The sequence below is a fragment of the Vombatus ursinus genome, unplaced genomic scaffold (assembly GCF_900497805.2).
Source record: "Vombatus ursinus unplaced genomic scaffold, bare-nosed wombat genome assembly UNPS02014799.1, whole genome shotgun sequence".
NCBI classification, from domain to species: Eukaryota; Metazoa; Chordata; class Mammalia; order Diprotodontia; family Vombatidae; genus Vombatus; species Vombatus ursinus.
The window spans coordinates 35578708-35604212 of record NW_020954577.1 but is presented as its reverse complement, the minus strand read 5'-3'; the positions used below and the strand labels follow the sequence as shown (position 1 = coordinate 35604212).

Genomic DNA, 25505 nt, shown 5'->3' with positions numbered 1-25505 from the left:
TTACACCTATCAGACTGACTAAAATGATTGAAGGGGAAATCAAATGTTGGAGGGGATGTGGAAAAAATTGAGACACTAATTCATTGCTGGTAGAACTGTGAACTGATCCAAGCATTTTGGAGAGCAATCTGGAATTATACCCAAAGAATTATTAAACTGCCTATACCCTTTGACCCAAAATATCTGCCAAAACAAACCCAGGAACTATATAAACAAAATTATAAAAATCTTTATACAAATAAAATTAGATTTAAATAATTGGAGAAATATTAATTGTTCATGGGTAATCAGGGCCAATACGATAAAAATGACAGTTTCACATTGACAATTTAACAATTGGCTCTTCTGAGCTGGTTCTAGGGGATTCTAGCACATTCCTTCACTGGCAGTCTTAAAAAAAAAAAGGACTAGGTTACTATTTATCTATTTATTAGATGTGTTGGGATTCTTACTCAGTGCTAGACTAGGTGGCCTCTGGTATGTATACCAAAGCTTAGAGCCTGATTCCGGGCTTCTGAGTGATTGTTTTTACTGTTATTGTTCTTCTTTGAGGTGGGGGGGGACACTTTAAATGATGAGTACAGTTAATAGTAGTGTTGTTAGTGGCAGTATAAAGAGTAAGAGGAAGAAGAAGAAGAGGAAAGTTCCTGGAAAAGAGGATGATTTTGTTTTTGCCTTTTGGTCCTTAGTACAGTGCCCTGCATATTGTAAGCACTTTAACAAATATTTGTTGAATGGAATTAAATGGCTCCCCAATGTATTCTAGGTTGCCTTTTTCTTTACTTAGAAATTTCCTTGCCCAATGCGTATTTCCGCTCTTCACCACAGTCTTCTGGACCCTTGAGGATTATTTGGCACAAACTTTTGTTGTTCTTTTTGTAGAAAAGTGCAAAAAATAGATTAAATAAGATAGTTGTATATGATGATTTTTATTTTTAATTAAAAGTAATGCAAAATCTCCCTCTGACATTTAAAAGCCTTCAAAATCTTGATCAAGGCTTTTGGACCAGGCTGGTCCCACAATCTTCTTTCTGATACACTTTAACTTTGTGGATCCTTTCTACTCCCCCACAATCCCCCTCCCCCCACAAAAAGCCATCTCCTCTGTGCTTTTGTCCCAAGCCTAGAATGCACTCTCTCCCCACACTCTGTGTCACAGACTTCCTGCTTCCTTTCCAGAAAGGTTCAAGTACCATCTCCTGCATGAGTCCTTTATGATTCCTCAAATTGTTGGCAATATCCTCTCCCCACCAAAATGACTTTGTTTTTCTTTTGTACGTATTCAGTACATATCTATACATGTACTCACTGGGACAGTATCAGCCAGTCAATAAACATTTATTCAGTACTTACACTATGTCATATACCTACTATATTCCAGGCACTGTGCTAACTGCTAAGAATACAAGGAAAGGCAAAAGACAGTCTTTGCCTGGAAGGCGTTAACATTCTAATAGAATATAAGCTTCTCGAGGGCAGGAACTCATTCATTTTTGTCTTCCTATCCTCAGTATTTAACATAGTTCCTGACAAAGAGTAAGTGCTTAATAAATTCTAGTTGAATTGAAGTATCCCCACGAAACAATAACCATGACCCTACACTACAAAAAAAAGTTGACACAACTATCTTTTTTAACAACCACAACCACAACAACAACTAACATTTATATAGTGCTTACTATGTTGCAAGCACTGTGCTAATCATTATAAAAAATTATCTCAAAAAAATTATGTCATTTGCTACTCACAATAACCCTTGCAAATAGGTGATATTACTCTCCACATTTTACAAATGAGTATGGTTTCATTTAGAAAAAAAAATATTACACCAGGTTCTTTTAATAACCAAAAAAGGAAGTGGACTCAATTGTCCTTTAGATCTGCTTGTTGGATGTTAGGAAGTCTACCAGTTTTGGCGGCCAGTGCTTTTAAGTCACTGATGTTTACCATACTCTTTCCATTGAATGTGCTGTGGATTTGGGTATCAGTTGAATTTGTGATTCCTTGATTGTTTTGATGCAATTATTCGATGCCTGCTGTCTTTTGTTTCAGAGCATGTTTGTATCCCATATTTCCTTGCTCAGTTTTGGATTTTTATAGTTCAAGCTCCCCAGTGCAATGTAAAATGTTTATTAAGCAAGCGGTTTTTACCTGCAAAGCACTGTCCTGGGGCAGCTAGGTGGCGCAGTGAATAGATAACCAGCCTTGAAGTCAGGAGGACCTGAGTTCAAATAATACCTCAGATCAAACACTTGACACTTACTAGCTGTGTGACCCTGGGCAAGTCACTTAACCCCAATTGCAAAAAAAAAAAAAAAAAAAAAAAAAAAAGCACTGTCCTAGTTGCTAGGGGTACAAAGACAAAATGAAAAATTGTCCCTATCCCCGAGGACTTTACATTCTCAAGGAGGGAGGCAACATGCAAACAGACAACTAAAACATACATGATAATTGGAGAAGGGAGGGAGCACTAATAATTTACCTTATAAAGAAAAGCATTCTGTATGAGGTGATACATCTAATGAGCCATAAAGGAAATTGTGTGTTAGAAGTAGTGGATATATGGGAAAAGAACTTCTTAGGCCTGGGGTGTGAGTAATCTGTGCACAGTCATGAAGGCAGGAGATGGAGTGGTGAGTTTGAAGAACAAGTCTGGGTGAAGAGAAGTAAAGTCTGATGAAAAGGTCATCCTATGAAGGTCTTCACATATCACAGAAGTTTCTATTTTATCACAGTGAAAATAGGGAAATACTGAAGCCTTTAGAGAAAGGGAGAGATATGGGTAGATCTGTGTTTTAGGAATTCCAGTTTGGCTGCTCTGTAGAGAATGGATGGGATATGGGACTGGAATGATGAAGACCAACTAAAAGGCTATTGCAGTAGTAATATAAGTGGTGATAATGATGGCCTGAACTAGAGTAATGGTAAGACGAGTGCAAGGAAGGGGTTGATTGGGACAGAGTATGCAGATATAAAACCATCAAAACTTGGCAAATGATTAAATGTTGGGGGTCGGTTATAAAGTGGGGAAGTATAAAGAGCCAAGGTTAACTACAAGGTTGAGGACCTGGATGAGTAGAAAGACAGTGATTATTTTATATTTACTCTTTTCACTTACTCTACTTCTCAACCAAATTAGCCGCTTTGACTGACATTTTTCATACATGACTTTCCTTATCCCACCTCTATGCTTTTGCAAGGCTGTTTGACACCTGCGATATATTTATTCCCTCCTCAATTCTACCTCCCCAAGCCCCTAGATTTCTTAAAGACTCAATTCAGCTGTCACCGCCTATCTGAGGCCTTTCCTGATCACCCCACTAGTTACTGCTCTCTTCCTTTATTTGCTTGACATTTTTTTATCTCTGTACATGTGCAATCCTTATATAAAGAGTGAATAAAAAGCATATACTAGGTGCTTCCTATGTCCGAAGCACTGTAGTAGTATATATAAAGTATATATAAAAATGCAAACACACAATGAGAATCCCTGTCCTCAAGAAGGTGATTTTATAATGGGGAGGATGCAACATATCTGGGGAGGGTGGTAAACAGGGAAAAAGTTATCAGAGTATGGAAATTCAAGGAAATGAGAATGTGGATTTCATTACAATTCCCAAAACAAAAGACAGGATGGGAGATGGAGTATATTCATCATTCATCAGCCCTGAAGATGGCCAGGGGGGAGACAAAGTCAGATGATCCAAAAGACGAATATCCTTGGAGATAAAGACTCTTTTTTCCCCTTTTGTCCTTATATTCTCAGAAATTGCTTCATAGGCTTATAAATCCAGAGCTGGAATAGAGCTTAGAAGTCATCCAGAGTCAGAGTTGGTGTCAATAAATATCTAATAAGGGCCTACTGTGTGCCAGGCACTGTGCTAAGCACTGGTGATACAAGGAAAGACAATACAGTCCTTGCCTTCAAGGAGATTGTACTCTAATGGAGATTATAATCTAATGCAACTAGGCAATACCTAGAAAGAAACTGAAATGGGGGTGAGGACTGATGCCTGGTTCAGGGGTCCGATGAAGTCCTGTAGCTGCTCTGGGAAATGACCCAATGAGTTGAGAGTTTCTGAGCTGATTTATTTCATCTTGCAGAATGATCAGTTTCTGGAGATGATGTAGTCCAGCAAAGAGTTATGGGTAGGAAATGATGAGGTGAAGTGAATTTCTTAGACATTTGCCTTAAATCATGGAGGATCTGGGTGGAGTCTCCAATATCCACCTTCCACCTTCTCCAATTAGACCAAAGAAGAGGCCCCAGGGACAGGGGCCAGCTGTGAGTTTCAGAGGTGATTTTATCTTGTAGAATGATGAGTTTCTGAAGATGATGAAGTCCAGCCAGAGTGGGAAATGATGAGGTGAATTTCCTGGAAAGATTCCTTAGGTCTAATGGTATATGTGGAATCATCAGTTCCAGCAAATGGAGAAGTTTTAAATGCTGTGGATAAGTTCACTTACCTTAGTGGTGTACTTTCCAGGGATGTACACATTGATAATGAGGCTGATGCATGCATTGTCAGAGCTAGCTAAATGTTTGGGAGGCTCCGAAGGAAAGTAGGGGAGGGAAGAAGTATTAGATTGACTACCAAACTGATGGTCTACAGAGCAGTTGTGCTGACCTCATTATTATAAGCCTGTGAAACCTGGACAGTCTATCAGCGCCATGCCAGGAAACTGAATCACTTTCATTTGAATTGTCTTAGAAAGATTCTGAAGATCACCTGGCAGGATGAGATACCAGGCACTGAGGTCCTTTCTCAAACTAAACTGCCAAGCACTCTGTCTGTTTCAGAGGGTGCAACTCCAATGGGCTGGCCACGTTGTTCGAATGCAAAATATACACTTGCCAAAAAGACTATTTTATGGAGAGCTCATACAGGGCAAGTGTTCACATGGTGGTCAGAAGAAGTGATTCAAGGATGCTCTCGAGATCTCTCTTAAGAACTTTGAAATTGATTGTGTGCCATGGGAGACACTGGCACATGACCTCTCAGCATGGGGAGTCCACATCAGAAAAGGTGCTGTGCTCTATGAGCAAATCAGAATCAAGGTAGCTCAAGAGAAATGTGATATATGCAGACTTAGAGACTCCACTGCAAAGGTTCATGTGGACTATTTGGTTTTTTTTCTTTTCTTCCTTTTTTTGTGAGGCAATTGGGGTTAAGTGACTTGCCCAGGGTCACACAGCTAGTGAGTGTCCAGTGTATGGTCTGAGGTCGGATTTGAACTGAGATCCTCCTGACTCCAGGTCCGGTGTTCTATGCACTGTACCACCTAGCTGCCCCGTCATGTGGACTATTTGTGCCCAACCTGTGGTAGAACATTCCAAGTTCATACTGGTCTGATCAGCCACAGCCAGACACACAAAAACTTGACTCTGGCATGGTGATGTCATTTTGGTCCTCTTCAAAAACAAAAGACAACAACACCAGCTCTCTATTATCCACCCTCCACTCTCTACATTCTCCATCAGAAGATCTAGTCAAACCCATTCATTTTATATATGAAGCTAAATATCAGAGAGGTTAAGAAAATGACCTAGGTTCACATAGCTAGTAATCATTAGAATTAGGATTTGAAACCAGGCCTTCCTAACTTAAAGCTTTGGACTCTGTCTACAATAGACTACTTGCTATTAGTTGGTGCTTAATAAACATTTTTTGAACTGATTTAGGATACATGACTGCCAGTGACCTTAAATGTCACCTAGTCCAAAATCCTTATTTTATAGATGAAGAAACTGAGTCCCAGAAAAAATAATGTTATGTGGCATGTCCACAGACAGGGAGATAGTAAGTATCAGAGTGATGATCTAATGCCATCTGTTCCTAAACTATAGTCAAGTACTTTCAGACCACAGTCTTCTCAGGTAGGAAATTAAAAGAAATTGTCTAGAGATACTTATGACACAATGGATTTTTCCTGGATATTTGCCTAGAATGGGGGTACTTGTTTTATATTCACCCACTTAAGGTAAGTACAAATAATGCCTGCACTCAGCCAACTTTTGGTTCCACACAGGATGACAAATCAGTTATTTAAACAAGCAAATAGAAATCTGAATATGCTTTTATTTTTCACTTTTACTAAGGTTTTTATTATGCTTGTATAGGAATTCCTGCTGGGAAAGGAGTGGGATGGAGAGACATTTAGGATAGCCTCTGTAGTGGTCCAGGGCCTGTGTTAACTTCAATGAGCCATACAAAGATGTTGACTAGGAAAGAGTGGGAATCCTGTTGCGACACTGTGGTCTGGTGGAAAGAAGCCAGCTTAGCATCTTGATTCTGTTATTTACTATATGTAAGATCTTGGGGAAGACCTTATGATCATAGGAGCATAGATTTAGACTAGAAAGTGACCATAGAGGTCATATTGTCCACCCCTCTCATTTTAAAGATGAGGAAACAGAGGGCTGGAGAGGGGAGGCAACCAGTGCAAGTCTGTACTGGTAATACACAACAAGAGCTGAGATTTGGAGATAGTTCCTCTGATACAAAATCTAGAACTTTTTCCCAAGTACCATGCTTAGCCTCTCTCGGCTTCCATTTCCTCTTCCATAAATTACTGGGATTAGACTAAGGGACCTTTTAGCTCTAAATCCTATGATCCTATGAGTTGAAGGGAAGGGGAAAGGATCAAGAATTAAATGACTGCTATGTACCAGGACTGTACAAATATCTCATTTGATGAGATAATGGGTTCTCATTCTACACACACACACACACACACACACACACACACACACACACACATATCAGACAGGTATCCATCCAAATGAACCTCCCAAATGACACATCCCAAAGACAGACCAGACAAGTCATCCTTTTTTCCACCCTCTTCTTTTTCCAAAGGTATTTTCCCTCAACTATAAAATGAGGAATTTCAACTAGGTGATTTCTGAGTTCTACTTCAGACATCACCTCTCGATCTAAGCTCCGACGCTTCCTACTTTTACAGCCTTAGGCAATCCACTTTATTTCTCAGTTGTTCAGTTGCCTTTTCTGCAAAATTTTTATTCTGGATCTACATTAATGATTCCCATGGAATTGTAAATGCAATTTAATCAGCCAATCATCAGCATTTGATCAGCACGATAGACCAGGTACTGTGTTAGGCACTGGGGATACAAAGACAAAATTAAGTAGTTTTCCCTCAAAGAAATTCTTTTGGATCAATGAAGTGTTAAAGACTAATATTAAGTCTTATCTGGCTTATAAGTTTTGTAATTCTATCCACATGATTGCTCTAGAGGGTATATTATAAGCACCGTATACGTCACTGATTTCTTTGTCCATTTTTCAGCGTGCAGGGTCTATAAGGTTCACATATGGGTTATTTTTACAAATGCCCAAAATAAGTCAATTATTCTGTCTTTCAGTGTATTATTCCTTTTTGTTAACCAGCAAACTAATCCAAATGAAAACATTTAACTGTATATTAACAGATTCATTCAACAAGCATTTGAATAAACTGTGGTATAGTTCTTTCTCTATACCAGTTCTTTACTAAATACAAGGATACAAAGACAAAAAATGTCCCTGGCCAACACCATGTATGTTGAAAATTGTGTGTGTATACACATACATACATACACATACACACACATATATATACATATACATATATACACAGATATTATGTTATCTATACATATACATACATATACATACACACCTTATGTGTGTGTGTGTGTGTCTGTAAAATTTCAGAGGCAGCTAGTTATTGGGGAGCAGGAGCAGATGCTAGTGAAAAACACAAATCAAATTAATACAACTGGCCACAGGGTGAAGAAATTTTGCTCACATGGAAGGAGAGATTGCTACTTAGAAAGCTGAACTCCTGGTGTGACTAGATCTTGTTATATAGGAACACAGTGACAAAGAGGTCTTTTGTCTTTAGGCTTCAGTACAGATATACTGGGTTTTTTCAACTTTCCTGCATCATGGTTTAACCGGACTCTCCAAGCTAATTTAAATAGGCCTATTTCCTTGAAACAAGACCGGTTTGTCCTTGTCTTCTTAATTCCCTTCCTTTAGTCCTCCTGTCTTCACATATCATTGGAGCTAAGTGGATCTCAGGATTTAATCACCAGCAAGATAGTCATTCTGTAATTCTCTAGCGCTGTCAGCTAGTCAATTATTTTTGGCTCAAAATACGGAATGAAAAGTTGGTCACCGGCCAGGTACCTTCATTGCTGGCTCAGCGAAATGTCACAGATGCTTTCTTAGGAGTCACCTCAGTAGGAGTTCTCCACATTCATGTCACTATTCTAACACAAGGGATTTGGTAGGGTTGAACTGTGGTCCCACGAGAAACTGCTTCCTCTGAGGTTTGATATTGACTGTTTTAGCCTGGCAGATAGTTCTTAGGCCAATCAGTGCTTGGGTTTGAATTAAGGGATGCAGGAAGTGATTAGCTTCATAGGATCATAGTGCAGACTTAGAGGGCACTTTCGAGGTTACTTCCTAACAGCACCTTATTTTACACGTAGATAAACTGAGGCCTAGAGAGGCGAAAATGACTTGATCAAAATCACACAGATATTCAATGACAGGAACTAGGATTTAACCTAGGTCCTTTGGAATCTGGAACTAACTTTATTTTTCTCATAGTACCAGGCTTAGTCTATAATGGGCAACAGAGTTTGAAAGAAAAGACAAAGGCATTAATGGAAAAGAAGCATAATCAAATATATTATAACAGCAAAGAAGCTTCCACCTGGATTCACAGGTGTCAAGGCTAATGGGCCCCTCGGCTTAAAATAACTCTCATCTCCTGCAAATGCCCTATTCTTTTTTTCATATAATAATAGTCTTTTATTTCCTTTCCATTTAAAAAAGCATTGTTTTTATGCTTTTTGATTTTTATCATATCATTTCTGGATCAATAATCCCCTAGCCCCTCTGATTCCAATATAACAAAGAAAAAGAATTAAGAATCATCACTCAACAGCCTCCAAGACTGCTGATGTAGGAATGTTCTTCACCTATAGTCCCACACCTCTCAAAGTGAGAAAGGGAGAAAGAGAGAGAGAGAGAGAGAGACAGACAGACAGACAGACAGAAAGAGACAGAGAGACAGAGATAGAGAAAGAGACACAGAGAGAGGGATAGATAGAGGGAGAGATCATCTTTTCTCTGGGATCAAGGTGATTCGCTATAGTTACATTGGATTTTGTTTTAGTGTTCTTTTTATATTACTGAATCCTTGTATTTATTAGTTTCATGAATAAGCTTAGGGACTCTGTAACATTCCATACAAATCTTCCTGCACTTCTTAGGTGTAGTTGTATTAATTGTTTCTTACATACAAAAAAGATTCCACTATATTCAGATACCATAAATTGTTCAATCACTTCTCTGTTGATAAGTATTTCTATATTCTCCCCTCCTTTTCTTTCTTCCTCTCTTCTTTCCTCTTTTTCTTTCTCCCCACCTTTCCTTCCTCCTTCCCTTATCCTTCCTCTTTTCCTTCCTTCCTTCCACAAATGCTGTTAGGAATATTTTTGCCTTTATCAGATCTGTGTGTGTGTGTGTGTGTGTGTCTGTCTGTCTCTGTCTCTATGTGTCTCTTTGTCTCTGTGTCTCTCTCTGTATGTCTCTGTTTCTGTCTCTGTATGCCTCTGTCTGTCTCACTGTCTCTCTCTGTCTCTGTCTCTGTCTCTGTCTCCCTCCCCTTACACAATCAGCATAGAATCTCTCTTTCAAAGGATTTGAGCAGTTTTGCAACTTTTAGTCATATTGCACCTGTTCCAAAATGGTCAAACTAATTCCCAGTTCTACTAAGAGTGTATTTTAAGATGTCTGTCTTTCCACATGTTTCACCAGTGACTATTTCTATTTGTTTATCATCTCTTCCAGTTAGCCATTACATAATTTTCTCTATCTGAAGGGAAGATTATTGTACAAAAATTAAATATTTTGAAGCCACTTCCTTTCTCTTTGCCTCAGTTTACTCTTCTGTAAAACGAAGATTGTTTATAAAATTAACTCTATTCCCACTTTTAGTTCCAAGTGCCTATTATTTGATGATCTTTTTTCCTCGATCTAAATGAAGATTTCTTATAACCTATGTACGTGTGTGTGTGTGTGTGTGTGTGTGTGTGGTGATTTCAGCAGTCTAGTAAACATAGCCTTTACATACCTGAGGAGGGAATACAAATACACACATATACATATATATGTGTATATATGCAAACATACACAAAATAAAATATATCCGGTTACAAAAAAAGTTATATTGAAATAGTCATTCAAATGTTGAAAAAAATTCAGGGACCCCAGTCAGCAAAATAAATGTCATAGTTTTCAAGATCCAAAAGCTTGTTTGTAAACTAAGCAAGTACCTGATAAATGGAAGATTCTGGACCAGACAATTTGAATCTCTCCCTCCATGCACATTTGGAGAAGAAAATTTTTTAAAAATGCTTTCTCCACATAAAGCATAACCTTATATTGATTTGTTTGTTTTCTTCTTTCTAACAGTAGCTGCTGTTTCCACCCAACATATAATTTCCCCTTGCTAGGGCTAAGACAGGGTTAAGACAGCAACCAGCTGCTTATCATTGGCTCTGGTGGAGGGAGGAAAACGGGTTAGGTCAGCCCTGTTGGAATCTGCCATGGGACCAATACTAAAGTGGGGGTGGGGTGGGATAAGCAAGGGGAATAGAAACTGAATTTGAGAACTGCCAATAGAAGAAGGAGGTTGATCTAAGGCTTAGCAGAGCACAAAGGAAGAATGATAAGGGAACCCAGATAGATTCAGCTGGGCTTCAAGATTTCACTGACCTGGGTTACCCCGGGAGGAAAAGGGAGGAGGAGAGACATGATGTATTGACTCAAAAGATATAAGCTGGCAGAGAAAAAGGAAAAGGAGGGGTGAAAGGTTCTTTCTGGTGGGCAATGCCAAAACAGACAAAAGGATAAAATATGTAGCTTACTTACAAGCTAGTAATTAGTGAATTATTAATTCACATTACTAGTCAAGTATCAGATGATGAGACTAGTCAATGAGAAAAGAAAAAGGAAATCATTATTTCCTATATTTTATGATTAGATTTGGTTGGTTGTTGTCCTTCGTTCTAAAAGAGAACCAAAATGACATCACCATGCTAGAGCCAGGTTTTGGGGTGTCCAACTGTGGCTGATCAGACCAATATGAACTCGGAATGCTCTACTACAGGTCAGGCACAAATAGTCCACGTGAACCTTTGAGGTGGAGTCTCTAAGTTTGCGTATCTCACATTTCTCTTGAGCCATTTCAATGCTGCTTTGCTCATAGAGCACAGCACCTTCTCTGATGAGGGTACGCCATGCTGAGTGGTCCTGTGCCAGTGTCTGTCATGGCACACAATCAATTTCTGAGTTCTTAAGGGAGACCTTGAGAGTGTCCTTGTATCACTTCTTCAGACCACCATGTGAACGCTTGCCCTGTGTGAGTTCTCCATAAAATAGTCTTTTTGGCAAGCATACGTTTTTCATTTGAATGATGTGGCCAGCCCATTGGAGTTGCACTCTCTGAAGCAGACAGAGTGCTTGGCAGTTTAGTTTGAGAAAGGACCTCAGTGTCTGGTATCTTATCCTGCCAGGTGATCTTCAGAATCTAAGACAATTCAAATGGAAGTGATTCAGTTTCCTGGCATGGCGCTGGTGGACTGTTCAGGTTTCACAGGCATACAACAATGAGGTCAGCACAACAGCTCTATAGACTTTCAGTCTGGTAGTCAGTCTAATACCTCTTCTTTCCCCTACTTTCCTTTGGAACCTCCCAAACAGTGAGTTAGCTCTGGCAATGCTTGCATCAACTTTATTATCAATGTGTATATCTGTGCAAAGTGCACTACCAAGGTAAGTGAACTTATCCACAGCATTCAGAACTTCACACAGAATTTGCTGTAACCGATGGTTCCACATATGGATGGTGTAGTAGTGGCTGATGGAGCACCCGTGTTTTCTTGGTGTTAATTGTTAGACCAAAATTAGCACAAGCAGCAGAAAATGATCTGTACTTTGTTGCATCTCAGCTTCAGAGGGTGAGTGGAATTGTCTTTGTGGACGTTTTTGTACTTTTTTGTGTTTCAACCACAGGGTTGGATTCCCCACCTGCTGCAATAATCAGGTCAGGGTCGGGTAAGCAGACATTTTTAGGACACCTTTTCTAGCCCCTTCCCCACACCAGGAGGTGAGCAATGTGATCCTTAAAAGGCTGCTCAGATACCCGGGGGCTGCCAAATCCCACTGCTGCTTCCAGTGAGAAACTACCCTACAGCCTGGGCTGCCTGTGTGCAGGATTGTGAGTGTAGCTCCCAGTGTATCCGCACCTGATTCTTCATCACTTACAGGTCACCATGGAACTTTGTGTCTAACATGTACCCTGTGTAAACAAAGTAAATAGAAAGTGATTTTGAATATGACCATCCACCCTACTCATTTAAACTCTAATTGGATACATTTTATATTTGCTGAACTCTGTGCCTATGGTTTTCTTTTAGTTAGAATATAAGCTCCTTGAGGACAGGAGAGATTTCAATTAAAAAAAAAATGTGCCACTAGTCCTTGCACAGTATCTGACACATTAATAAAAGTGATTAGTCAATGCTTGTCAGTTGAATTGAATGAGAATGATTACAGAATACAAACCTGAATAATGGTTCATTCCTTTATTGTAATGGATCAATTAAGCATGGGGGCTCTGCCAGGCACTCAGTAAGACATTCACAAGATGGGAAGCAGTTTTCTATTGATCTTAGCAGAAGGAAGTATAACAATTGGTGGTACCATGACTGACTTTACCAAAAGTCTGGACATGTCTTGATTTGGTGATAACTGAGGCTCTCTCCTGGCAGACAAGCTCTCAGGGGAATTCTGGGAGTCTTCCAATGGTTAATACTCTCCCACTGTTTCTGGGGCCATTGCCAGTTGTCCTGACCTACGTCTTGCCACTGGACCCGGATGACTCTGAAGGAGTGACTTTTCACAGCTCTGTCTCACTTAAATTCACTTCACTTGTAAGTAAAGACATCATCCTCCTGAAGTCATTGGTCTTCTTCAAGAATGAAGGAAAAACAATAAACAAAACCCAGACTATAAATACTAAGGATAGTATGCATGTACTAACTGGGTAAGGCTTTTTATGAACACCTATTCATGGAAGGAGTAATAGCTGCTGCTATGAAGTCTACATCTTTTAAGAGGGCTTCTTTTTAAGGGAAATGGGGGCTTAATTGTAGATGTCCACCTCCCCCCCCAACCCCAGACAATTATCTACTATGCCTTGTCATGTAGGGAGAAGAGAGCAGAGAACATATAAATGTGACCTTTGCTTAAGTTTAGTACATCATCATATTGTTTGCTTGATTGATTATCAATGGTTGTCTTTTTTTATTTGAACCCCTTTTCTTTCTTTTTGGATTGATGATTCAGAGGTGTCAGTCCCACTAATCAATGCTGTGGAGATAGGCATAGGGAGACCTCAGCATCTATCTGGGGCTGTAGCACCTGCCTTGACCACTTCAGACTAAGGTAAAAAAATGACTCATGAAAGGTGAAAAAAAAAGTACCACACCTTTTTGGTCATTGCATACCATTTTTCTCTTCCTCATTTTTCTATTTTCCTACCAAATACAAAATTAAAACTTTTGTTTCATGTGATGTTTTTCCACAAATTCTTAGAACTGCTAAAAAGAAGGGAAAAATGTTAGGAGATCTTGGATCAAGCTCACCACCGATTCTGTTTAACTCTGGGCAAGTCCATTCTTGAATATGAATGAGAATCTCAAATATTATTGAAGGTTGCTGAGCAGGTTGAGGGACCAAACCCAGATGATCACATGATTCATTTCCTTTTCCATCTCTCAAATTCCCATAGTGCTCTGTTTTAGAGTGCAAATATCATTAAAAAAGGTGAAAGGAAGATTGTTTAATTTAATGTAAGGAAGTATAGCAGAGAGAAAGTGTTATTTCAAAAATCAAAGGACCTGGGATTGAAAGCTGGCTCTTAGAGTTATCAGTTATCTGACCTTGGACAGATGTCCTATCTTGTCTTGGACTCAGTTTCCTCATCTATAACATGAGATAGAATAGGTGACCAAATAATGTCTGTCTCCACTCTCAACTTGTAATCCTCTTACTATGAGCCAAACAATAGCAAATGTATCCAGAAATTATCCATTAGCTAATGAAGAAACTTGAAATTCAGAGTGTTTTGGCATGGTAGCAAGGAATTGGCAGTCTTTTCTCACGGATATTGGGCTCTTCCGCAAACTTTGGAAATAACCTTGAAGTTAATGAGTGGCTAAGTCTGGGCCAGGAGATAAAGGCATTGATTAATTTCTCAAGATCCCTGCTAGCAAGAAGTTTCTTAAGTATAGTCATTTACTTTAATTTTTTTTAAGAGAGAAAGCTGACTTAGGTACTACATGCAATAGCAATAGCAAATAAGAAAAAAAAAAAGAAAATGATAAATATAGTCAGGGAAGTTTGCTTGAAGAAGCAGTGTGTGTGTGTGTGTGTGTGTGTGTATTAGTAGCGTAAGAATTAGGGGCAGCTAGGTGGTGCAGTGGATAGAGCACTGGCCCTAAAGTCAGGAGGATCTGAGTTCAAATCTGGCCTCAGACCAACACTTGACACTTACTAGCTGTGTGACCCTGGGCAAGTCACTTAACCCCAATTACCTAAAAAAAAAAAAAACAACAACAACAACATTAAAAATAATTAAAAAAAAAACCCTAGACCACCAAATAACTTCATGATCTTCATGAACCCTCATGCCATGAGTTTATTTTTTTTTCAAATTCAATGTTATACTAGTGAAGGTGTTTAAAAATAATAATAATACCTATCAATTACAAATGTTAGCAATTTGTATTTTGCCAAGTGTTTTTCCTATTCTGTCTCACTTGATTGCAAAAACCCTATGTTATTGTTATTCAGTTGTTTCTTGGCAAAGATACTGGAGTGGTTTACCATTTCCTTCTCTAGCTCATTTTGTAGAAGAGAAAACTGAGGTAAACAGGATTAAGTGACTTGCCTAGGCTTATAAAACTAGTAAATGTCTGAGATCAGATTTGAACTCATATCTTCCTGACTCCAGGCCCAGTGCTCTATCCACTGTGCCACCTACCTGCCCTAAAAAACTCTATGAGGTAAATGCTATAATAATCTGCATTTGACAGATGAGGAAAGTGAGTCTGAAAGTGATTAAGTAAATTACCCAGAATCACACAGCTAATAATCTGAGGGAGGAATAGGAGTTGAAATCAAGTATTCCTGACTCCAAGTTCAATATTCTATTTTCTGTAGCAGCTAGTTTCATAAGATGTCAATATGAACCCTTCCCCTAAAGTCTCCACTTTGGGAAATGGAAACTTTATTTTCACTGAACTCAGACAAACCATTGAGATTTACTTCAGTAATAAATACAGACATGTTGGGAATCATTTTTTTTTCCTTAGCAATTATCCTTTATCTTGTGTCTCTGATTTTCTGATTTTGGTAACAAGAACAAATAAAATACTAATTTCATCAAATAACTACCATTAAGTTTTATTCCCTCCCAGTAGAATGTAAACTTCTTGAAGTCAAGGACTGTTTCATTTTTGTCTTTCATCCTTAGTACTTTATACATAGAAGGTACTTAAAATGTTTATTGGATTAGATAGATTACCCAGGTCCCAAATTTGGGGTTTTCTCTTTCCCTGTAATTCTATGTATTTAATTTTATATATTAAAACAAGATGATTTTGAGATAGATTTTGGTTCATATATTTTCCCAGATTTTCAGAGGAGTCCATGACATAAAAGGGGTTATGAATCCCTGGTACAGAATATCTCAAAAGGCTCCTAAAGTCTCTCTCTCTGTCTCTCTCTCTCTGTCTCTCTGTCTCTTTCTCTCTCTCTCTCACACACACACACATACACACGCACGCACAACACACACACACACACACACACACACACACATATATATATTCCAAAGAGGTCCCCCTGAAAACTACCCCAGGTCCTAGGTATATTATAGATGTAGGTCAGTAACCATCCAATATTACTACTCACAACCTAGCCAATGACAACCCAACTCATCCTCAATGCCACCAACAGTGGGTAGCTTTTATTAAGCCAACCAGGAAAGACCTATTAGTTCAAAAGAATAATTATTAAATTATTACAAGCTAAGTCAAGAAAGCCAACAAGAAAAGGCATATTAGTTTAAAATTCAAGTTATTTAATTAATTATTCTTTTCCTTTGAGCTAATATAACTTTTCTATTTGGCTTCTTAGTTGACCAAACAAATTCTCTTCCATATGATGTCATAAGGAATACACACATGTATATTTGGGAAAGGCACAGCAGCGGTGAAAATGCATGACCATAGAACATCGATGGAAGCCATCCCGAGAGGGAGGACAGCAGCCATAGACTCTACAGCGATGGGCACACGTCCCAAGGAGACATGGATATAAGGAACGCACATGAGAGAACAAACCTCACACTTGCACAGTGTCAGAGCAGCTGATACTCTGCGGTTGTGTTTCCTTTCATGCTCTACTCTTTGTAGCACAATGTGTGATGGACATAGTGATTCTATTAGTTTGGATTTGTTGAGCTGCTCTTTGTAGCCATCTACTTGACTTCATTCTCTTCATGCCTATCAACAATTCTCTGTATATTTATTGGGGTTTACTAGTTAGTAAGCATTTCTCTATGAAGGGAGGCCTAAAACTCTTTTACGCTATGTATAAGGGCTCTTAACCCTTCTACCTATCCAGGAAGCCAGTAAAAGCTAGAATACTCCATGATGAAGTTTAGTATCTTATTTTAACCTAATTTAGAAAAGAAACCCCTGACCCAATTTATCATCTAACTAGGTATTCAACAATTTCTAAAACCTTTTAAATTTCTGATTATTAATCTGTATTCTTAAAATTCCTTTCAAGTATTCTATACAATAAAACCTCACTAGAGCTAAGTATGGATTAGGGATCAATGACTCTCCTCTCGGTTTCCATAAAATTTCTTGCTTGAAATTCAGAATAGCTGGGGAGAAGCCAGGGTGAGTGAATCACATTCAGTTATTTCTGCAAAGTAATCCATATAACAGACAATGCCTCTTTGAATCCATCAAATGACAAACATCTATTGTGTCTACTATGTTTCAGGTACTGTACTAAGTTTTAGAAATAAAAAAAAAGATAGCTCCTGTCCTCAAGGAGATTACAATCTAATGAGGGAGGCAACATGCCAACAAATATATACAAAGCAAGCTACATATAGGATAAATAAGAAATTATGAAAAGAGAAAAAGCCCTGGAATTAGGAGGGGCTAAGGAAAGCTTCCTATAGAAGGTGGGATTTGGGAGTTAAAGGAAGCCAAGGAGGTCAGTAGTCAGAGGACAGAGAACATTCCAGGCCTTGGGGACATAAAATGCCCAGAGGTGAGAGATAAGAGATCAACGTCACTGGATAGAAAAGTGTGTGCCAGGAAGTAAGGTGTAACAAGAATAGGAAGGTAGCAGGGGGCTAGGGCTTTAAATGCTAAACTGAGCATTTTGTATTTGATGCTTGACGCAATAGGGAGCTGAAACTGGAGTTTCACATCTGCACTTCTGGATAATCACTTTGATGGCTGAATGGAGGATGGGTTGAGATTTGAGGCAGGCAAAGCAACTAACAGAATATTGCAGTAATCTAGACGTGAGATGCTGAGGGCCTGCAATAGCGAGGTAGCAGTGTCAGAGGGGAGAAGTGGGATGTCTAAGAGATGAGGCAAAGGCGAAATCGACAGGCCTTGGCATGAGATTGGATTTGGGTAGTGTGAGATAGTGAGGAATCCGGGGGACTTCTAGATTGTGAGCCTGAGGCACTGGAAGGACGGTGTTAATTTTCTATTTGCATTGACACAAGACTCTCCCCAAAAAGAATTTATAGTAGGCCCATTGTTGTTGCATCATAAAATATTGATATTCATAAAAAAGTTAAAGAAACTGTGCAAACAGTTCACAGTGAAATGATTGATATGGTATGCACCATCACAAACCTAGTTTGTGATGAAATTTAATGACTGTGATCTTAGCAAAGCAACAGAAACCTTCCTTATCTCTTTGTTGTCTTTCTAAGTAAACTCTGTTCATGCACACTTAAAGGTTACAGTACAATTTGTGTCGGTGAGAATAGAGAATGTATTCTCTGCTCCTTTCTCCATGATGATGTTACATGGTAAAAAAAAAAAAAAAATACTCACAAAACCAAGGAAAATCTAATCAGTTTGGAAGCAAATGTGATAATGGCCTTTGCATGCCACAGTCGCTTTGTTTACAGGAAATTATCTCTCTTAACTTGCTTTTCAGTAGCAAGGGATACACGAAGGAGCAGCATAGCTAGCCTTTTTTTTCTGGTATCTTTAAAACCTAAATCAGGATTCCTTCCTACTTTAAATTTACAATTCAGGTATCATCAGCATGAACTGTGTAGGAATTGACCCTTTTCCAATCTTCTATTCTAATGCTTAAAATGCAACCCCTCCTCACTGGTGTGGAAAAATGAATCATTGGATCACAGGAATTTCCTCCATTCCTCATAGAAATTTATTGGTATTGACATCATGCTGGAAAATTAAGTGGAGGAAGGTTTATCGCTTCATCCTTCACCCCTCACTTGGCCTGCTATGGCAAGGCTCCCATCTCACTGGTGTCAAACTCCGGGCATCATCACTTATCTGAATCATCTCATGGAGGTAGGTGTTGCTAAAATTTGATTTTCTCATAAGTCACCCAATTGCACATGGAAATTAACAGCCTACCACAGATGGGCCTGGCCCAATCTGTTGCTCGCTGCAGTCTTCTGGAATGGTCTTACTTCACACTTCTTATCTTACCACCTGTGGGGATGTCTGCTATGTATCTCTTCCTTCAGGAAACTTGATGAAGGTTTGCTGGCATTTTGAAAATTTGTTTTCAGCAAGGAAATAGTCTTTTTTTTCCCCTATATTCTTCTCAGATTTTCTGAGAATAGTGTGGAAATCACATAATGCAAGAGTTGAAAGGGATTATGTCATATTTGTATTAGATTGCGATTGCAAGTGTTATCTCCTCCTTAAAAATGACAAAACACTCTAAAGGATTGAACAGGTCACCCAAGATCATATAGCTATTAGGATGGTGTAATGAAATATTAGTATTGACAGGCAGCTTCAGTTAAAATTCCACATCTAACACTTAATGGCTCTGTGATGATGGGCAAGTTGTATAATCTCTCAAAACCTCAGTTTCTTTATCTGTAAAGAAGGGATAATAATGCTTTTAATGGCATTGAGAATTGTTGAGGGAAAAAAAGAATTTTATAAATGTAAATTACTATGATCTTTGCATTTATGGAAAACCATAGAATGAGGAGCAGTACTCCTTAATCACAGTATGTGAAAGCTGTCTCAAATTGCAAAAGAAAACATCAATTACAAGTAATTTAAATGAGAGGAATACATGTGACCTTTTCTATTTAAATCAGTGAAAAAACTATAAAGGAAAAAAAGTTAAAAAGAAAGAAAGAAATCAACTGCTGGGGCTAAGGACTTCTGTCTATTGCTAATCCCTAGAAGGACAGAAAAGGGTCTACTTTGCTCTTCCCAAACCATTGTTGGTATATACTTCTCACCACTGTAGCTAAGAACCTCCAATGGAGGTTCTCACATGGATTCCAGTGCAAACAAATGTGCAATTATAACAGTAATCTAACAGGAGGAGTCATTGACAGTACTTGCTAGAGTATATATCATCAGTGGTTTAATAGAGTTGCATTTTTAATGCTGAGGAAGCAATTTCTGGCAAGGACTTATGTAAGAAATAGCCTGTGGCCAAGGACAGAAGGAGGAAGTATGCCTCAGTGTGGCCATCACCTGTTTACCTAAAGTTGTAGTAAAGCAGCTAAAGGAAAACGAAACGCCTTTGTTGATCCTGATTGTAAGAGCCAAAACTTTCCTTATTCCATCACAGCTATCAGTGTCCATTCCAGCACAAATCATACACACATACATACAAACCAAGAATAGCAAAAATGCATGAGCTCTAAGTTGATGCTGCTTACTGAAAATTACTACTTAGAATATGCTTCAAGTATTGGAAAAACTATTGATTCCTCATCTTATCTGACCAAAGCAATGCAGCTATTGATTGTCAGTGGTCAAGAAATTTCGAACCCAATTATACAAAGGAGACTCAGTGGGTTTAAGCAATTTCATGATGTAATCAGTTCAACTCTCCTTAGAGATTGTGAATCTTTAACATAAAAATATGAGGGGAAATGTTTTTATAATTCTATCTAATAGACTAGTGTTGTTTGTGTTTTCCATTGTTGGTAATGGTGATAATGTTTAAAGTAGGAACCTGTAGATTAATTCATATGCACCGGACCTAGAATCAAAGGGTCTAAGTTGAAATCCCAGCCATCCTACCTACCACTTTTGTGGCCTTGGGCCACTTAGCCTTTCTGGGCCTTGGTTTCTTCATATGTAAAATGAGGGGTTTAGATAGCATTTGTTGTACCATTTCAATCCTGTGACCATAAATGAGTGAGGAAATATTTTTGAAAAAAGAAAAAAAAAAGAAAATGTTTTGAAGAGAATCTGGAACTTGAAAAGACTTTAAAATCACCCAGTACAAATCAAGAAAGAAGAAGGAGAAAGAGGAAGAAGAAGAAGAAGAAGAAGAAGAAGAAGAAGAAGAATAACAACAACAACAACAGCAAAGAGGAGGAGAGAATGAAAAGAAAAAGAAAGGAAAAGTTTCATTGACGCCTTTTCTGTTTACATACATGTCATTTCTAGAAATGCTGCTCCCCTTTTTCCTTCTCCATTAATTGAGGCATCTCTTAAAAGGAAAAAAAAGTAATAATTGATCAAAAACAGCTGATAAAATTATCATTTGTGTATACACAGTGTTTGGGTATACAAAATCCTATGTGCGTAGGATCAAACTTCCTCTTTAGCTAGAGGAGGGAGGTATGTTTCAGCATCTGTTAAGATATTCTCATCTATCTTGGACATTTAATTTCCCACTGGGCTGTACTCGTTTTGGATTTCTTTGACTTTTCTAGTAGCACTCATTTTAAATTTATTTGACTTCTCCACCGTGACCCAGTAAATTCATCATTGAGAAATCTCATTATCTGAAAAGATCCAATCAGCCGTCATATATTCACCTCATCAGTACCCTCTGCCCTGTGATTGGAGAGTGAAGCAATGAACTCCTAAACCTCCATTTAAGGAGGGGACGCCAGAGACATCTTCACACATCTCATTTCCCATCTGGCTAAGCTCATTTTGGACTTCTTTGATGTCTCTTCCATCCCCCTCCCCTACCATTCCTGCACCCGTTAGCTCTCTCATCCCTTGTCCTCCTTTTCAGCTTTCTTTTGTATATTGTTTTCATCATTTGATTATAAGCTCCTAGAGGGAAGAAGTAATCTTTCATATTATGTGTATCCCTAGAGCTTAGCACATGCCTCTCACCTAGTAGGCACTTAATAAATGTTTATTGACTGTTGACTTTTCTGGGAGCGCTGTATGGTTTTTTTTTTTTTAGTTGTTTAGACGTTATCTTCCTTTTAGCTATCTTTTCATTTTCATTGCTGTGATCATTGTGTATATTATTCTTCTGTTTCTGTCTATTTCACTTTGCTATGGATATTTTTAATCTACTCCCTCATTTTATAAGGATAAACAAACTGAGTACCAGACAAATGAAGTGACCTGTCCCCTAACTCCAAATACACGTTTCCCCCCTTTCCGCCTTACTTTTGAAAGTAGAAAACACGTTCAATAGCTAACTTTCCATTATTAAAATAAAGCAGCATTTTATATTTCAGATTTTGCCCAGTGAGTTAAAGTTTACCTTCTGCTCGGATAATTTTCACATAATTTTCACCTCTCTTCTCAGAGTCCTTAATATAAAAAAACAAGTGACAAGCCAAGTTATATGAATTGTAGTTCCAGAGGTTCAGAATGGGAAAAGTGCCAAAGGGCAGCTCTCTTTTTAGTAACATTCTACCTGATCATTCACGTTCTTTTCATCTGATTCTTCTGTTTCTATGTGGAAACCACAGCCTAAGGATGATACATGGCCCCTTTAGAGCCCAGAAAGTGACAGATGGATGAGGAGCACATTCCACAGAGTTGCAATCTTTGAGTACCATCTGGTTAACACATATGAACAGAGTAAGAGGAGCATTTGCTGCTGTATGGTCTTGTGGTTTGCCAGAGTATTTTCTCGTCAAGAAAGAATCCCTATTTTGGAAGTAATCTGAGGACTTACAGCCCTCCCTAGATCAATGAATCCTTTACAGCCTGTTATCCACATATCTATATCATGCCCATACATGTTTTGACTTTTAGCCAGTGGGTGCTTAAGCACATAAATTGATAATGATTCCTTGTTTCAAAGGCCAATTAAGAAAAAATATGTTAATCATAGTATGCCCATCTATGAATAAGTAGGACATCTCTTTAGCCTCAGGCTTTTCCCTAAAGGTTCAACACAGGTACCCTCACCTGAGGATCCTATACTTGAACTCTATGGATTCTGTCCTGGCCCCAGTGTTTCCAGGTTAGGTCTGAGTCTTCCTAATTGGTATTTTGACATACTTAGGAGATGTTGACTGTTTACCATTAAGTCCAGAGTTCTTGAGACATCACTAAATTTACAAGAATCACCCTGAGGGTGGGACATTCCAATAATCATAGAACTAGGACTTAAAGCAAACTTCTATGCCACTTAGTCCAACCAACTCATCTTATAGATGTATTTAAAGTCAAAAGTAGATCAAAGAAGGTAAATTGTCTTGTCCATGGTCATCTAAGTAGGAATCATTCTTTAAATATTCATTAAGCAGAGATCATAAGCAACTAAACCCAATGTTTCTGAAGTACTTTAAAATTCATAAAAAGGGATTTATATATTTCTATGTTGTTTCTCAGGATCTTCACAACGATCCTGTGAGGTAAGGCAGTTACTATTGCCTTCATTTTGGTGATGTGGGAAACTGTGACCCAAGTATGTAAAGTGATTTTTTTTTCCAAATCATGTAAATGATAAGCACTCAGTCAAAGACTGAACACCAATTCTTCTGAGTTCAGATCCTATGTTCCTCCATCCAGAGTATCACAGTAGCCTTGAGGGGAGAATAGAGCTGAATAGGAAACTGTGTCAAGGAATTTATAATCTAATAGAGGAGATAAGACATTATGAAAAAATAGAGCATGATAAACAAAAGAGCTACAAAGAATTTCTTTGAGAGTTCAAAGGAGTGGGAAATTGCTTTCATTCTGAGAAGTAAGAGAAGGCTTCCTTGGAGAAGGACATTCTTTTTGGGCCTTGAAGAGTGGGGAGGATTTCAATGGACACAGATTATAGAGAAGGTTTTGAAGATGTAGGGGACAGCGTGAACAAAAGCACTGAAGTAAGAAAACATTGAAAGTAGACAGGGAAGGATGAATGGGTCAGTTTGACTGAAGCATAGAATATATGCAAGAAACTCCATGGATAAGTCTAAATCTTGTCTTATTCTGGCCTACTGAGATCTATGCAAAGCCTGTCCAGCCAGGTAATGAAACCTGCCCGGGTAAACTCCTTTGTCTCAAACTGCCTAGAGACCTATGTGACTCTATGTGACTATGACTCTTTAGGTTGCATACCTAGCAGTGATGTGCATACAAAGGATCACACTAATTAGACTCCTTGAAGTCTCCATTCAGTTTAAAAGAAAGCTGGTCAGTTATGATGGTGTCGGATTGTAGATAGCTTTTAATGATCGATAGACTATGCAGTTTAGATGTTATTTGGTTGGTCTAGGATTTTTGAGCAGGGAAGTGATATGAACAGAATTCTGCAATAAGAGTATACTGATATCAGTGTATGGAAAGGATTGGAAGGGATCATGGTATCTCAAGTGAGAAGAGACCTTGGAGGGAAAGTGGAAGTGGTGAGATCAGTTGGAAGGATATTGAAATAGGCAGGCAAAGCAATAATGGTATAAATTACTGTGGGTACAATGTAAATAAAAAATCACCTCTCTCTCTCTCTCTCTTTTTCTCTCTGTATGCATATATATATATATATGTATATATACACACTCACATACATATACATACACATACATGCATACATATGTGTGTATACATACATACACACATACATATACAGTTTCTTACTATATACAATTTTATAGTTTTACTAAATAGCCATTTCTAAAAGCTAATTAAATCTAACCATCCAACTGATAAAACCTGATAATCAATGGACAAGGCATACTGGTGGGAGCTCATGAACTTTAGAATTAAAAAAAAAAAACACCTACCCACTTCTGTTTCACATAGAAAACTACAACTCTGATGGGAGAAATATCATACACCTTCTGAGGAATTAGCCTAATAAGCAGAAATTTAGGAGTTTGTGGCAATAGTGGTAAGATAGTAAGTTAAAGAGAAGAAAGACAATATTAAAATTAATATTAAGAATGTTTATAGTTGAAAGAGAAAGAAATAGTATAAAGGCTGGGTTTGAATGGTTTATTCATTGATGGTCATTCATAAGATAATTTTATTGATTATAGGTTTTTATTAGTGAACAAATATTTATTAAGTAACTGCTATGTGCCAGGCACTCTAGCTAAGAAGAGAAATATGAAACAATTCCTACCTTTAAGGAGTTTACATTTTCTTTGGGGATACTATGCTTATAAATATGAACAAAATAAATATATGTATAATATGTAGGACACCTTGTGCAGTGGATAGAGCATCAGGCCTGGAGTCTGGAAGTTCTGAGTTCAAATGCAGCCTTAGACACTTAGTAGCTGTGTGACCCTGGGCAAGTCACATCATTCTGTTTGCCTCATCTGTAAAATGAGCTGGAGAAGAAAACGGCAAACCACTCAGTATCTTTGTCAAGCCAACACTAAATTGGATTACAAAGAGTCAGACATGACTGAGTGACTAAACAACAAACAAACAGCAACCTAATAACATATGTTTATAAACAAATAAAGGAGAGGCAGCATGAAGTAGTGGATAGAGAACTTGCTTCCAGGTCAGCAAAACCTAGGTCCAGGTCCCACCTCTAATATGTACTGTCTGTGTGACAAAGGGAAAACTACTTCTCTGTTCAGTTCCCTAGGCAACTCTCTAAGAATATAAGCTTTAGTAAAAGGGACTACCTGCACTAGTAGATGGAGTTTTTTCATCTTGGAGTTCCCTCAATAAATAAAGTCATAGATTCAGGACCTATTCCCATAAAAAATAAATACAAGGTAATTTTTTTTTTTCCAGGAGAAACCATAAATAGCTGGGAAAAATAAGGAAAAAGTTTCATGTGGAAGGTTTTTCTTGAACAGAATTTAAAAGAAACTATGGATCTTACTTTTTATGTCCAGGTCCAAATACAGTTGCAGAATTATTTGACCAAAGTTGAACCTGATTTAATGCAATCAGTTGACTGTAGATATGTATATAT

The 25505-nt window shown here is 38.2% G+C and overlaps 1 protein-coding gene across 1 annotated transcript in view; it reads left to right on the top strand.

Annotated features, from left to right (window-relative positions):
* The window catches only part of ZNF385D (zinc finger protein 385D), a 968814-nt gene that overhangs the window by 396044 nt on the left and 547265 nt on the right, over positions 1-25505 (top strand). The window lies entirely within an intron of this gene.